This window comes from Echinops telfairi, unplaced genomic scaffold, assembly GCF_000313985.2.
Source record: "Echinops telfairi isolate 266 unplaced genomic scaffold, ASM31398v2 ScPeMD7_3533;HRSCAF=4204_1, whole genome shotgun sequence".
In the NCBI taxonomy this organism is placed as follows: Eukaryota; Metazoa; Chordata; class Mammalia; order Afrosoricida; family Tenrecidae; genus Echinops; species Echinops telfairi.
In genome coordinates, this window is record NW_022107432.1 from 10,895,227 (window position 1) to 10,912,421 (window position 17,195).

The following is a 17,195-nucleotide window of genomic DNA, read 5'->3' on the forward strand; positions in this document are numbered from 1 at the left end:
TGTACAAATGCGCTTTACACAATTGATGTGTGTATGGATTGGGATAACAGTTGTATGAGCCCCTAATAAAATGTTAAAAAAAAAAAAAAAGAAATTAATGACCAAAAAAAAAAAAGAGGTAAGAAAGAATCCACGACCAGTAAGAAATAATCCACCTGTGCTCCAATATTATTATTTTCCTCTTTTTTAAAAAAAATTATTTTATTGGGGACTCATGCAACTCTTATCACAATCCATCCATACATACATTGTGTCAAGCACATTTGTACATTTGTTGCCATCATCATTCACAAAACATTTGCTTTCTGCTTGAGCCCTTGATAACAGCTTCTCATTTGTCCTCTCCCTCCCCGATTTCCCCTCCTTCATGAAACCCTTGATAATTTATAAATTATTATTCTTTTTTCATATCTTATGCACTCCCTTCACCTACTTTTCTGTTGTCCATCCCCCATGGAGGAGGTTATACGTAGATCCTTGTAATTGGTTCCCCCTTTCCACCCTATTCTCCCTCCACCCTCCCAGTATCTCCACTCTCAGCACTGGTCCTGAAGGAATCATCTGTCCTGGATCCCCTGTATTTCCAGTTCCTATCGATACCAGTGCACATCCTCTGGTCTAGCCAGATTTGTAAGGTAGAATTGGGATCATGATAATGGGGGTGGAGGTGAGAGGAAGCATTTAGGAACAAGAGGAAAGTTGTATGTTTCATCATTGCTACACTGCACCCTGACTTCCTCGTCTCCTCCCCATGACCCTTCCGTAAGAGGATGTACAGTTGCCTACAGATGGGTCTTGGGTCCCCACTCTGCACTCTCCCTCATTCACAATGATTTAATTTTTTGTTCTTTGATGCCTGCTACCTGATCCCTTCTACACCTCATGATCTCATAGGCTGGTGTGCTTCTTCCATGTGGGCTTTGTTGCTTCTGCGCTAGATGACTGATTGTTTACCTTCCCTCTTTCTTTTCTTATCAGGGGAGAGTGCTAACGCAGTCCCCCACTACCACAAATTATGCAGTCAAGATTCCCACATTTGGGAAAATCACAGGGGTCCGCACATCTGGAGTGCAATGGATAAGCCTCGCCCTAGGAAAACCACCTTCATGATCATGGTATCTCCCCTGCCAGGTAAGTATGCTCCAATGTTATTTTGCGGTGCAATTCACATTTACAAAGAATTGGAAACAACCTAAAGTTCCATTGATAGACGAGTGGATTAGTAAACTGGCACATACACACAATGGAGCACTACACATCACTAAAAAGCACATGAAGCACATTGTTTCATGGGAAGAGTTGGAGAAAATTATCCTAAGCAATGTTAGCCAATCACAAAAGGATAGGTACAACATGAATCCCCTGAGGTACAGATAATCAGCACACAAATACCATAGAAAATAAATGTCTAGAAAGTGATAAAAAGCCATTTATCTCACACTAAAAGGGTTGAGGTACATGCAGTGGGGTAGAGGTCAGACCAAGCCCAAGGAGGTACATGTTAATCCAACACAAAGAAGGGGAAAGGAGGGAAATGTGAAGAACGCGGATGGTGACTATTAAAAGATATAGCATCTGGGGGTCTTAAAGGCTTGAAGTTATATAAGCGGCTATCTAGCCAAAAGCAATAAGCCCACATGGAAGAAGCACACCAGCCTGTACAATCATGAGGTATCAATGGGATCATGTAGCAGGCATCAGAACACCCCAACCCAACAAACAAACAAACAAGCAAACAAAAAACACATTGTTGAGAAAGAGGGGGTGTCAGATCAGAGACCCTAAACCCATCTGTAGACAATAGGACATCCCCTCACAGAAGGGTCACAGGGAAGGGATGAGTCAACCAGGCCTCAGTATAGTACCGATGAAACACAAAATATTCCTCAGGTTCCTGGAGGCTTCCTTATACCCCCACCCCCCACTATCATGACCCCAGTCCTGCCTTTCGCTGTGGGATAAACCAGAGCATGTGTACAGTTACAGATAAGAGATAGAGCTCACTACACACTGAATCCAGGAACAGAAATGGGAGTAGTGATACCAGAAGGGTAGGGGAAAGATGAGCAGAGGAGGGGAGGAAGGGGGAACCAATCCAATGATCGACACATAACCACCATCACCCCCTGCAGAGGAACGAACAATAGAAACCATAGGGGAAAGGAGACAGCGGTTGGTGTAAGAAATAAAAATCATAATAATTTACAATTTATCAAGGGGTCATGAGGGCGGGAGGGGAAGGTTGGGAAAATAGAGGAGCTGAAACCAAGGGATCAATAGCAAGTAAATGCCTAGAAAATAATGATGGAAACATATGAACAAATATGCTTGATACAATTGATGTATGGAATGCCATAAGTGCTGTAAGAACCCCATAAGAGCCTCCAATAAAATCTTTCAATAAATAAATAAATAAAATAACTAAGTAAATAACCAGAATTCAAAAAGTAAAGATTTATAGTCTCATAAATCCACAGGAGGTAGTTTTATATTTTGTTCTATAGAATCACTGAGTCGGAATCCACTTGATGGCGGTAAGCTTAAGCTTGGTGACATTCAACGAGAGAAGAAACACAGGGAATGGTCTAGACTAGAAAAGTGAACATGAGGAATTTGGTCGTGGGCCCATTGGGTTGTATGTGGGTTTCGATATGCTTTATGTGACTGAATATGGAAGATTAGATAAAATTATATTATATATAATTGTCATTGCTTCTACCATCTTCTGAACTTGTTTGAAACTGCCTGGGGGAAAAGCCATGATAATGGACGTGAGCTTAGGATCAAGATTTGAGAAATTCATATATTTACTATTGAAATTTGTAATACATTTACACAAATGACTTTTAAGTAATGACTAGAGAAATGACCAAGAAATCAGGTAAAAGAGGTATGGAAATCAAGGAGGACTGCAGGAAGTAGGGAAAGTTCTGCTGGGTCCGATGCAGCAAACTGGCCAGGCAAGATGAAGATAAAGGTAAACCCTAAAACAAGTGCTGTGATCGCGGCTGTTGTTGCTGGGTGCCGTCGTGTCAGTTCTGACACATAGCAGCTCTGCTTACAACCGAACGAAACACTGCCCGGTCCTGGGCCATTGTTCAGAGGCCATTGCTGCAGTCGCTGTGTGCGCCCATGTCATTGAGGGCCTTTCTCTGTGTTTCTGTCCCGGGACTTTATGAAACATGATGTCCTTCTCCAAGGACAAGTCTCTCCTGCTAATGTTTCCAAAACACATGGGACAAAGTCTTGCTGTACTTGCATCTAAAGAGCATTCTGGCTGCTTCCAGGGAGCATTATGGCAGTACATTTTCCACGATAGATTTCTTTTTTGTTACTCTATGACTTCTCATGTTTCTCACCAGAACCATAATTAAATACAATTGATTATTCTTCAGTCTTCCTTATTCAATGTTCAACTTTCACATGCATATGAGGTGACGGAAAATACCATAGCTTGGGTCAGTGGCACCTTAGACCTCAAAGTAACATCCTTATTTTTCAACACTTTAAAGATTTACCCAATGCAATGAATCATTTGATCTCATGACTACTGCTACCATAGTCATTAATGGTGAATCCAGTCAAGATGAAATCCTTGACAATGTCAATCATCTCTTTATTAATCATGCTATTACCTATTGGTCCAGTTGTGAGGATTATTATTTTATCTACATTAAATTGTAATTAATATTGAAGTCCACAATTCTTGATCTTCATCCGCAAGTGCTTGAAGTCCTCCTCACTTCCAGCAAATAGGGTTGTGTGATCTGAACACTGAAGGTTGTGTGCATATTAAAGAGAAATAATACAAAGAATAAAACTCTATTTGATGGATTAATTAGGGTTGAGGACAAAATCTCACGACAGTGCTGCTAGGTAATCTCCAACCTCTCAAGAAAAGGAAAATGTAAAGAATGATAATGCAAATGCAAACACTAGTCTTGCAAAGAGTGAGTGAATTACAGATATACAACATACTGTCCAGCACTTTCCTAATGCCTACAACTAATGTTAATGCTACGGTAATTCTGTTAGAAAGGCACAGGATCAGTGAATACCATAAGACTGTTTGGCATTTTTCTGACAAATCATAATTATCTTTGGATAAATATTTATGAAATTCATTACCAATGTCCTGGGAAGACAGAGATAGGATTCAGCTGGGGGAAAAAAAAAAAGAACATAGAAGAACTGGTTGTACTTGGGGTTCAAAAGCGACAAGTAAGCAATTTTCCTGACATTTTGCTCATTCTTTTGCTCTCAAAAGGAGCACTGGAGGTGCTACACTGGGCTACGAACTGCAGCATTAGGTGCTCAAACCCACCAGCCAATCTGCAGTAGGAAGACGACATGGTCTGCCCTGTAAAGGAAGAGGTCTACTCTGTCCTACAGGGTCACGATGAGTCAGAACTGACTCAATAGGAATAGGTTGGTTTTTCTGGTTTGTTTTCAAGGTACTGTGCTATGCAGTCCTTATATTATTCTTATTCTGTTACTGTCGGTTAAGCCTCAGATCTTTAAATGAGCTCTCTAATACTATTTTTCAAATAATTCCATTAATAGTTCACTAACACATGAAACTCAATATGTCCAACTTAAACTAATCCTACTCTCATTTTCTCTAAATGACTCTCACCAATTTGTTGTAAACAAATTGTTGTAAACATTCCTAAAAAAGGAATGTTTTCCTCTTTGTAAATGATTCCCCAACACTGTTGTTAACTAAAATCTAGATGATCCAAATTTACCCAGATTCTCTCAAAGACCTTCTCATTCAGGTGTTCTGGGTACAGTAGTAGTTATTATTGCTAGTGCCATCAAGTCAGTTCTGGCCCACAGAGTCTCCACGAAGGCTAGAATGAAACACTGCCTGATCCTCCACCAACTACACACTTTTTCTTATGTTCGAGCCCATTATTTCAGCCTCTGTGTCAATCGGTCTCATTGAGGGCCTTCTTCTACGTTGATGCTCCTCCACTTTACCAAACATGATATCCCTACCCAAGGATTGGTCTCTCCGAACATGTCCAAAGTATGTGAGAATTCTTGCCTGTAGTACTTTGGTCAATTATACCCAAACACCCTGCCCTATGCCATCTCCGGAGCTCAAAGACATTCTGGTCATATATTAAAGAAGTTTTATATTCCAAAGGGTGCTCATGTCCTGGCACTATTGTGCGCTTTAGTGTGCACTTTAACAAAAGAGCAGTTTGGGGGGACTAGTTGTGTTCTATTCAAATGTCCTTTGAGGTTAGGGACCAAAAGGAAGATTAGCGAAGCAAAGTCAGGAAGGTAGGCTGGATGAAGTAAGAGGTTCTGCTGAAGTCCTCTTAAGACTTACCTTGCCACCTTGGAAGATGAGCAAGTTCATTACGGTGAAGAAAAATAACTCCTTGGTACAACTTTCTCACATTTTTCTCATTGAAGCAGTTGTCCATGTTCTTAAAAGTTCGTCTTAATAAGCTCCCATGATCATCTTATATCATTCAAGAGCATCTATTAGAATCACTCATTTATGATTCTCCCAAATAATTGCCATCATCTGAGTTGACATTTCTGCCTTGCATTTAATTGACCCAGCAGATCTCCTTGAATTTTAATCGAATAGGGCCGTTTTTGAATGTGCCCCAAGGTAAGTAAAGGAGGCCGATGGCACTGTGGGCTTAGCATTCAGCTGCTAGCCACAATGTAAGCAGTTCAAACCCTGTAGCCACTCTCTAAGAGAAAGATGAGGCTGGTTGCTTCTGTAAGAATTCACAGTCTTGGAAACCCTAAGAGCAGTTCTACTTTGCCCTCTAGGGTCATTATGAGTTACATTCAACTCAATTGTAGTGGGTTTGGCTTTGTGTTTGCATTAAGAGACTAGGAAAAAATGTATTCGTTTCAGATTTTTTTTTTTACCAGCTACCGAGTCATGTTTAAATATGTTTTGTTTACAATAACGTTGTGCATGCAGGAACTGAATCCTAATAAAACAAAAATAAAGAACCCACAGGCATGGAGTCAATTCAGACTCAGAAGAACCCTGTAGAGTCTAGAGCAGAACTACTCCTAAGGTTTTCTGAGGCTGTAAATATTTATGGGCTCAGATAGGATTATCTGACTCCTGTGCAGTGGCTGGTACGAGTTGGAATCACCAGTCTTGTGGCTAGCAGCCCAAAGCTTAGCCTACCATGACAACCATGCCTATCCTCGTGTAACCTATTCCTCACCGCCTGCCAAAGTGATCTTTCTCAGTATTAATTGGATCAATTACATCTCCTCTTAAAAACTTATAAAGATACCAAAATGCTTACAACATAAAATCTGAGTTCTATTTCACAGCCTAGACAGTGTTTGATGCTGCTGGAAGTGAAGTCCTCTAAAGCTACCTTGGGCTACTCCCCTTCCCTTTCCTACCCCCCCAAAAACGATTTTCAGTTTGCCAAATAGAATCTATAGTTTTATGTACTTAAGACTTGTGGTTTTCTTCCCTTGGGTATCCGTGCATTTCCCTCTTCTCTGCTAGTTTATTTAACAAACATCTGCTTATCGTTTCAGAAAAAACTCAAATATGTTCTCAGTGGAGCGTGTGAGACCTCAAAGTTATTTATGAATTCCCTCCTCGTGTCATCATGGAACACTGCACACATTATGAAATACTGTAATCATTGAAACTTGATTTCCATTTTTCAATCCAGAATTTGTTAAGAAAACCTTGGCACAGACTACAAGTAACTGTAGCACATAATCAGTACTCAGTAAATTGTTCCACCTTGATTTCAAACTCAACATATACAAATCAGACCTCTCCATCTACCACTTAAGGTCCTCCAATCATCTGTGTCTATCGTTCTTCTTGTTGCTTAGAATTAAAATTTTGGAATCCGTTTAGACCCAGCCATCTCCTTAATTTGAGTTGTTAAGTCAGGAAATCTCATTGTAATAAGCAGAATGCAGCACTGTAAGGCTTATTTATCAAAGGAGAGAGCATTCTGGCAAAGTATAAAACTATCTCGGAGTTTTCATTTTTCTTGCTGTTTAGCAAACCACAAAATATTGCTGCTCACCAAATAGCCATGAATTGGCACTTTTAACACTGTGTACTAAACGCTGGCATGAATCCTTCTTCCGAGTCCATTTTCAAGAGTTCAAATAGGTTCCCACTGCAAGGGAGTTGATTCAGGTTCATAGGCATCCAAGGCTACATATCGTTATGTGAGCAGAGAGCCTCACTTTTCTCATGAAGAGCAGATGATAGGTTGTGGTTAGTAGTGAAGCACCAATCAGATAGTGCCTTGTGGTAAGCAGCAGCACCTAACTGATAGTGCCACCAAGCCACTTTTAAAATGGGCTAGACCACGAGAGATGCAAATCAAAACAAGGATGAGATACCACCTTATGCCAACACCAATAACAAAGTTTTAGAAGGTAAAGAAATGAAAAATCGCTAGAAAGAACACCATGCACTCATAAACCACAGGTGGGGCTTTAACATAATATAGTCACATGGCAAGAAGTATGGTTTCCTCAAAAAGTAGGCATGTGCACACGCATGCTCATTGCAGGACTACTCACAATAGCAAAACGATGGAAACCAGGACCTAGTGTCCATTGTGGAAGGATGGAAAAATCATGGTACATGCACACAGCGTTCTAACAATGGTGAATTTGTGAAACACCTCCTCCGCCCATGGACAAACCTAAAGGCTATTCTGCTGAGTGAATTAGTCAAACACAAAAAGACAAATATCATATACAATCACTATTATAAAAAAGATCAAGAGAAAATTTTTTACACAAAAAAGAAACACTTAGATGGTTACCAGAAGTAGCAGGGTAAGGGAAGAAAGAGAAAAGCACCGGCTAGATAGATGGTGTTGTCTGGGGGAACAAAAACAACAGCCAACCAGAGGGAGACAGTGGAAGATGATGGAAACAGGGCAAGACAAGAATAGGAGTTCTGAAGAGCTCTTGAACTTAACACTGAGTATGTGCTCTGTAAATTTTCATCAAACTCACCACAAAAAGTTGTACAACATAAGCAAAAATTTTAAATGTATTTTAAAATAATGTAAAATAAAGCTGTGAAAAAATTTACTAGCCACCAAGTTCTTTTAAAAGAAACAAAAGCAGTCATTAGGAATTTTAAGTGTAGTATGATTTTAAGCACGGCTTTCTAATGTCTCCCATTAAATATATTCTCTATGTCGATAATCAAAAGACCCATGACTACTCAGTTGATACCCACTCATAGTAGCCTTATAAATGATTTTCAAAGCTGTACATCTTTTTTTTAATGGAAAATAATACTGTAAATCTTTAAAGGAGCAAAGAGCCTCCTCACTCTCAAACACAGCTGCTGGTAGTCTTGATGCACCAGCCTTGGTATTAGCAGGCAGACACTTAACCCACAGTGCCACCAGGGCTCCTAAGGGACCATCACATTCTAGATGTCGTTTAAAACCAAACCCAGTGAGCCGCTGGAGCTCTGTAGTTGAACTGTAACCATTGCAACATCAGGGCTCCTTTTGTCATTAATTGTTCTGAATTCTCTACTCTTCAGCTCCATTCTGCCTCTGTGTGGAGGACAGCATCTTAGTATCTACTCTCAAGGGGCTATTGCTTCCTTCATGCAAGAAACCTTCTCTGTAGTACAGCTAGCTATTTTTCTGCACATTGTTTCCATCTGAAAGACCCTGTTCCTTCAAGCAACACAAATGGTAAATGCCCTTTATGTGAGATACAGTCACTCTTCACACATACATTCTGTCCAATTCATCCACATAGACCAGCCAGATGGGCAGACATCCTTGTGTGGGTACAGGGATGTCTAGACTTCATGTGAACCTTTGAGGGAGGGAACAACCCATTGGGGGTGATTTAATACTAATTTATCTATTTGAGATCTTTTGGTTTCATGATATTTGATATGAAGCTTCATTATTGTGTTTCTATGGGGACTATGTGGCTTGAGTTCTAAATAACTGACTATTAAATCTTCATAGGCTTATCTTCTTGAACAAGAACATTGAATGTAACTTTTTTTCTCTATTGAAATTGTAAATCTTCTCATGCTCTAAATGAACATGGAAGCATTAAATTATTAATTCATAAAATAAATCAATAAAGGCTGAATAAATAATTGCCTGATCAAATTAGGACAGGATGAGAATTATCTTCTTCTTAAATATATTTCGTTTATTTAAGGTGCTGTTGAGACAATTTGGCTGCTGACAACTACCTACCATCAACCATGGCAATTCTCATAAAAGTTTTGGAAATCATAACCTCCTTATAGCATTCACACACTCAGAGAGCGTCTGACTCCAAAAGGAATGAACCATGAATGTCTAACCAGAATGAGGAGTGGCATCTTCTAGTTGCTAAATATCCAGGGAGATTTTTTAAGCACTTGGAAATCACTTGACATGCTATACACTACAGTTAATCTTTTGAGCAGCAACACTCATCCAAAGCAATTATTTTACAACCCAAATGTTTATCTTTCTTGAACAGAACATTTTTAAAAAGTGATATTATGAATAGGATTGTCTTGAAACAGGTGAGAAACTACATGCGGCACTTCTTTAAGCATTAAACTGCTAACTGCAAGGTCAGGGTTTCAAACCAAGCAATCACGTCATAGGAGAAAGATAAGACTCTCTGCTTCTATAGGGATCTAAGCCTTGCGAGCCCTGTATAGGGTCACTTGAGGCAGAATTGACTCAATTGCAGTCTCAATCGACTAAACTCTATACTTATAAGTATAGAAAAGAATAAAATATTTTAGAAATAAAATTCGATATAATTTGAAACTCTGTAATCTTAGGACACCAGGTTTTATAAAGAAGCAGCACTATGTGGTTCTAAACAATTATATTAACTCCGTATAATAAATGGAATATCTTTTACACCGTGGTTCATTTTCTTAATGGCATATAGTGACCTTTCATCCTGGCAAGTGGTCTAAAAGGATATATATGTATCCTCATATATATATCCTTTTATACATATGCTATATATATTGGCTTGACCTGAAAGTCAATGAATGAAGAGTACAAGTTCTAGTTGGATTTGTACTGAATTTATTTCATGGACGAGTAATAGATAATATATCTTTCATTATATTAATTGAGTTGTCATATAGTCAGAGTAGGTGGATTAACAATTGTTTTTTCAGTGCAAGTTTGGCAAATGCAGTTTTAAGGGGGAAAAACCACGGCATATTATCATGTAAATGTTACGATGTAATTAAAAAATGTGAAAAGTGAACATTTCACCTTTATTCTCAAGGAGGAAAGTAAAATGGGTTACAAATGGTCATTTAAAGGCAGTTTACCACCGTAATCTTGAATACATTAAATCGAACTCGATATTTGGACAAATGGTCTCCCTATAGACCCCACCTGAATTTGTTCTGGGTGCAAGTATCTCTTATTTGTTCTATGATGGACATATCTTCCCCGGCTTTTTGAATGTTGGTGGGGGTCTTTTCTTTCTTACTCATTATTTGTATATTGGTCTTTATATTATTATTTTTTTATCCTTACCACCTTATTCGATTTTGGTTTTTATTGTTTCTGTTGGGTTTCCTAGGTGATGATTCATAGGAGGAGTTGGCTGTGTAGTGATGACTACTGATTCAAGAGTTGACAGGGGACGCAGGGTGGGGAGTGGGTGATAAGGAGGGAAGGGGGATTTCAGGAATGAGAACTGAAGGCGAGAGGGAGCACAAAAAATGACTGTGATTACACAACTTATGTAAAGGCAATTTAACCATGGAGTGTACATGGGGGGAGAGGGGAATGTTCTAAAATTGATATGGTAATGATGGACAATTCTCATTGATATGATTGAACGATTGAACTATTGAATTGTATGATAAGCACATTATGTGCCAATAAAACTGCTAAAAATAAAATAAACACAGTTTACTGTCAATGTATACTTACACACAGACTTACCACATGGCAACTGTGTTAGTCTGGGTTGCCTAGAGAAGCAAATTTGTTGACACTCATGTATGTGTATAAGAGAGAGCTTTATATGAAAGAGTAATTGTATATTAAGAACACATCCCAGGCCCCTTCAGATCAGGTCCATAAGTCTGATATTTACCCATATGTCCAATAGCAATCTGTAAATTCCTCTTCAGACTCACGTAACACGTAATAACACCAAATGCAGGAAGATCACAGGCCAGTGGTGGGAAGTCTTGTGGATCCAGTCGTGGTGGAAGCATCTCAGCCCTGGTGTGGGTCTCCACGTGGCTCCTTGAGCTCCAAAGCTTTGGCTGCATCAGCCTGTCTCCATGTGGCTTGTCAACAGGAATGTCTCATAGGGAGTGAGTGTATGTTTGGCCTCCAGTGAGCTACTTATCTCCTTCAAGCCTCCAAAGGAGGTCATCAAACCGCGGCCTGATTGACAGGCTAGACTCTACCCCTTCGAAACTTGACACAAGATTATGTAACTGCCATAGCATGCAAACTACAAAGTTTGAACATACTATGAAATATTCTTGGAAGACTATTTTACAGGTCATTCTCTTATGCTAAGGTAAGGACACAATTGAATTCCTTGGTTTTTTTTAAAAGGGCAAATGTTTGCATTTTATGGATTACAGAAGTTTATTAATAATTATCTAGCTAATGTTGACACTATTTAAAATAAAATTTCTGGTACTAAATTTCGTTTTCCTGTGTGCTCTCCAAACTATCAATACAATGTGTAAGTAAAACTTATTGGAATGATGACATTGACTCCACAGGCACCGCAGGCAAAACAGGCTGGTCCTGGCACAATGTCCACCACATCGACCAGTCAAAGAGAGGTGAGAACCCAGAAGTAAAATCCATTCACCACATTACATCTGGTCTTGACAAAAGCCCAAAACTCATTCAATGGTGAAAAGATAGTCTCCTAAATTAATGGTGTTGGCAAAACTGGATATCCATTTGTGAAAATAACACAAAACAAAAACCAGAAATTCTATCCCACAGCATATCCAAAAACAAAGTCAAGATGAATCAAAGACCTCAATATAAAATCTAAAACTTTAAAGATCATTAAAAAAAATAGGGACACGTGGCAGTTACATAATCTACTGTCAACTCGAGCAAAGAGGGTGGGAGTCTAGCCTGTCAATCAGGTCATAGACAATGAGGCCTCTCTGTGGGTATAGCCTTCTCCTGAGGATTCTAGAAACTCCTGTCTTCCTTCCTGGAGATGGGACACATACTCTCCCTGTGAGAGTTGACAAGTTGAACCAAGCTGATGGAGCCAGAGTCTAGAGCTGGAGGAGCCACGTGGCGACCCACACCATCACTGAGATGTTTCGACAACCATAGGGTCCACAAGACTTTTCACCCATTGGCCTGTGTTCTTCCTGTATTTGGCGTCATTGTATGTGCTGTGTGAGTTTGAAGAGGAATCTATAGACTGTTATCAGACATATGAGGTAATATTGGACTTATGGGCTTGATCTGGACTGGGCTGGGATGTTTTCTTAATATACAATTACTCTTGGATATAAACCTCTCTCTTACATATATATTACTGTCTCTGGATTTATTTCTCTAGTCTACCGGACTAACACAGGACAAATTTGCAAATACATCGAGTAAATGTAAATGCTTGATCAAAAATAACTAAAAATGCACAAACAACAGAAAACCAACTAGATGACTGAGACTACATAAAAAATAGATGTTTATGTGCATCAGAAGATTTTACCAAAAGAGTAAAAATAGAGCCTGTAGACTAGTAAATTTTTTTTTTTGCAATGACATATTGGCCAAGGGATAACTCTTTAAAATTGTTAGAAAACACCAATACCTCAAGAAGAAAAGATAAATAACCCAAATAAAACTGAGCAGAGGATATGAACAGACACTTCACTAGAGAAAGCATTCAAGAGGTCAACAAACAAATGAAGAAATTATTGTGATAATTAGACATTAGAAAGATGCAAATCCAAACAACAATGGGCTATTATCTCACTGAAGCACTGTTAGAAAAATTTAAAATAACAAACAGAAAATAACATGTGCTGTCTAGGCTAGGGAGAGAATAGAACCCTCATACACTGCCAATGAGACTGTAAAATGGTGAAAGTACATTGGAAAATGGTATGGTACTTCCTTGAATGATGCAAATAGAAATACCTTATGATCCAGCAGTGTCTTGTGTATTTCCTATAGTAATAAGATATGAGAAGCATGACACAAAGAGAAATGTGCACACATCTCATCATAGCCATATTCGCAATAGTAAAAAGATGAAAACAATCTAAATGCCCATCAATTAATATAAATAGATAAACTATGGTACACATACACAATGAAATACTACACAATATTAAAGAATATGATGAATCCAAGAAACACTTCATAACATAGGTAAATTGGCATACAGTAAACTGAATGAAATTAGCCCATCACAACAGGAAAAATCTTGTGTGAGTCCAAAATGCCAAAACCACACTCACTGCTATCTCAAGTCAATTTTGATGCATATCGACCCTAAAGGACACGATCAGACTTCCCCTGTGAGCTTCCAAGAATGTAACGCTTTCTTTTTTTTAAATAAATCTTTTTATTGGGGCCCAGTACAACTCTTACTGCAATCCATACATCCCTCCATGTGTACAGCACATTTGTATATTTTTGACCATCATACTTCTCAAAACATTGTCTTCCTACTTGAGCACTTGGTATCAGCTCCTGGAAAATCCTGTCCCTCCCCGGGGAGCTGCTAGTGGTTTAAACAGCAGACCTTGCCCTTATCTGCCCAACAGGTAACCACTATGCCAGCAGGGCTTCTTGTGTGAGATCAGTACTATTAAAGAAAATAATCAAGAAAAGTTTCTCATACAAAAAGAAACATTCTTGGATGGTTGCTAATAGGGGATGTCACTAACTCATGGGAAGACACATATCCACTTGAGTGGTGGAAAGGACAATGCACAATAAGGAGGAGGCCAGGAAAACATGATCAAGGTAAAAGAGGACACGGGAGGAGTACAAAAGTTAATGGCAACAGAGGCAAATACAATGTTTACTCTGGGGGCAAGTTTATGAAAACCTCTTGGTCAGAAAGAATGCAGGGGTCTGGACCATAAAGATCAACTGGCACAACAAATTCCCCAAATTAAATACTCATCATCCTACGCTAGGAGGTACTGACTCGCATCTTAAAAGCTTGTGAGCGGTCATCAAATGTGTACCTACTGTTCTTTCCTCATCCAGAGCAAAGAAGAGTGAAGAAAATCAAAGATACATGGAAACAATTTGTCCAGAGGACAAGTGGACTGTCAAGCTCAGCCTCTTCAACCCTGACCCCAGTAAATCTAACTGGTTCCTGGCGACCAGTGCTAAATACTCTGAAAGGGATCATATTAAAAGGCACTGGATATAGTGGTGAAAAACATGGAAAAAATTCACAGTCATAGAATGTATCAGATTTACCAATGGTATAGAGATTGTTAGAACCCAATTGATTGTGACCCTTAGCCACCCTTCAGCTCTGGAAGCAAATTTACCTACATGGCTCAAACATCAGCCAAGTGACAATCTATACGTTTAAAAATAACGCTAGGAAGGCATGTATTTCTTAGAGCAATGAACATTCTAGATGAGCAGGGCTGGAAGGGTTAGGAAAGCGGGCAGAATGAGCACAGGAAACAAAGGAAGACAACTGACACAAGTGATATTAGAGAGCACAATCAATTCCGTGAAGTAAAATGTGTCTGACTTGGTGAATGGAAAGCTGACTTCCTTGGAAAATCTCCAACCAATTCAAAATGTCTTTTAAAAAGCTACTGGAGTGAACAGAAGGGAAGAAATAATCATAATTTTATACAATATTATTTCTTTGAAACTAAAACTTAACCTTTATCCACTCCCCTCCCCACTCCCCAACCCTTCACCATTGTCTTCCTTTTGGATGTGGTCAGTCACTGGGCACTAATGATCTATTTCATACTTCTTTACCGTTCATACTGCGGAAATGGCTAAAATATTAAACTTTAACCTTCCATAAGGCCAAATAATAAATCATTTTATACGTTAAGGAGAAAAAGACTGAGCTGCAGGCTGTAGCCTGATCTTCTGTCTGTCACTACAATCCCTGGAAGCAGGGATGATGTGACGACACCTGATGCAGATGTTAGATTACTCAGTCACTTTGCTTCAGTGTTTTCCACACTGAATGTGCAAGTGAATATTAGTGGGTACCAAGGTTCATTAGGAAATTTTAATTTTAGTTAAATAAAACAAAACCCAAATCAAACTGATCAGGGGTTATTTATCAGTATGATTACATGACATCAGTGTTTTTTAGTGTGTGCTGGTTTGACAGTAATGCCACCAATTAGTCCTGTATTAGTGGCTGCAGAAAAATTAAAGATATGTGAATTATATGCTACAGTAAATGAAGGCCAAAGGCATTTCAGAACATTGAACAAATGCAGGTTTCCTAGCAGACCGAGGAGAGAATAACAGAGAGAGCACTGAGACATGTTTAAGCACAAGCTGTGTATGCAGATAAAGCACAGAAGGACTTACACAGTAGTGGTCAATACTGGATTGACATTGGGAACAGACAGACGATCAGAAAAGTATCAGCAGTTGTATTAAGTCAGTGTTGCAAGCTTGAATTCTGCTAATGTTGATGTCTGTGTTCGGCCAGGCTGACTAGAGAAACAAATCCAGAGACACTCAAATGTGCGTAAGAGAGATCTCTTTATCAAAGAGCATTTGGATATTAAGAAGACATCCCAGCCCAGTCCAGATCAAGTCCATAGGTCCACTATTAGTCCATATGTCTGATAGTACTCCATAAATTCCTCTTTAGACTCACACAGCATATGCAATACAGGAGAATCATAATCCAGTGGGTGGAAAATCCTGGAATCCAATGGTGGTAGACTCATCTCTGGCTGCCATCAGTGTGGCTCCATGTGGCTTGTCAACAGAATATGCAGCAGAAAGAGGGTGTCACATCTCCAGGGAGGAAGAGAGGAAGTTCCCAGAATCCTTATGAGAAGGCCACACCGACCCAGAAGCATCATCAGCTACAACCTGACTGAGAGGCTAGACACTACCCCTTCACTCATAATACACTCAAGTTGACACGAGATTATGGAACTACCACAATGTCTTTAATTAATATTTTAATTTTAGCACTATAATTGTATAATATTCACAAGTTTAATTTATTAATATAGATTTATTCTCCCTCTCATTTTATATGAATATATTTAAGTAACCTCTGAGATAATTTATTATAATGTCATAAAAATGGAGAAACTAAGTCAAGAATTGTGCGGTTCAATAATATTTGATAGAAATTGGTTAACTTGATTGACATCACAAAAGTATGCTTTTTATGTTGCAGTCAAGGCTTCTTTCTCATGTTAAGGACTTCGCTTACTAATGAAAAGCCATATGTAAAAAGGAGCAGAGGAGTCAAGACCTAGAACAAGCTGTTGCAGAGCTGGTGTATACTTGAGTTCAAATCTAGTTCTCATTACAATGAACAATTCCAAAGCCATCGGGTTCCTTCCCTTATAATCAATGACATCAAAAGAAACTATAACTTGGTATTTCTAGTTTAAGAAAGGAATACATCTAACTTTAAAATGGGCTTCACTTAAAGCCTTTCACTGTGTTTTGCTTAGAAGGACTTCTAAGTTGGGGACCTCCTTAGAGTCCCCAAGCTTAGAGACCTTAGGGAAGAGGGGACCAAACCAATGGATGAGCAGGGATCCATCCCCTCCGCTTAACCAGAGCAGTTTTACTATTTTTGTTTTACAGTAGGAAGTCATGCTTATGATCTCATTTCATAAAAATATTCCAAAGCTGTTTAATAACTACTCCCTTAGGGAAAGGTGAAGGTAGTTCTCTTGAAGGTCATGTAGTAATATAATTACGTTTGAATAAAATTACAATTATCAAATGAATTCAATTTTCTGCAACGCGTAAGCCTATTGTTGTTAGGAGTTATCCAGAAGGTTTGGGCTAATATTTGCCCTATGTAAAAAAGAGAAAACACTACCTGATCCTGCATCATCCTCACAATTGCTGATGCTTGAGGTCGTTCATGTAGCCATGGGGTTCATTCATTTCCTGGAGGGTCCTTCTGTTTTACAATGACCCTCTGCTTTATCAACAGAGCTTCCAGCATCACAGTGACGTGCAAGCCACATGATAACA

The 17,195-nt window shown here is 39.0% G+C and overlaps 1 non-coding gene across 1 annotated transcript; it reads right to left on the reverse strand.

The window, feature by feature from the left end:
- Positions 1–975: 975 nt before the first annotated feature.
- On the reverse strand, positions 976–1,139 carry LOC115871195. The gene has a single exon (XR_004047150.1). It is a non-coding gene; the product is annotated as a U1 spliceosomal RNA (small nuclear RNA).
- Positions 1,140–17,195: the final 16,056 nt, after the last annotated feature.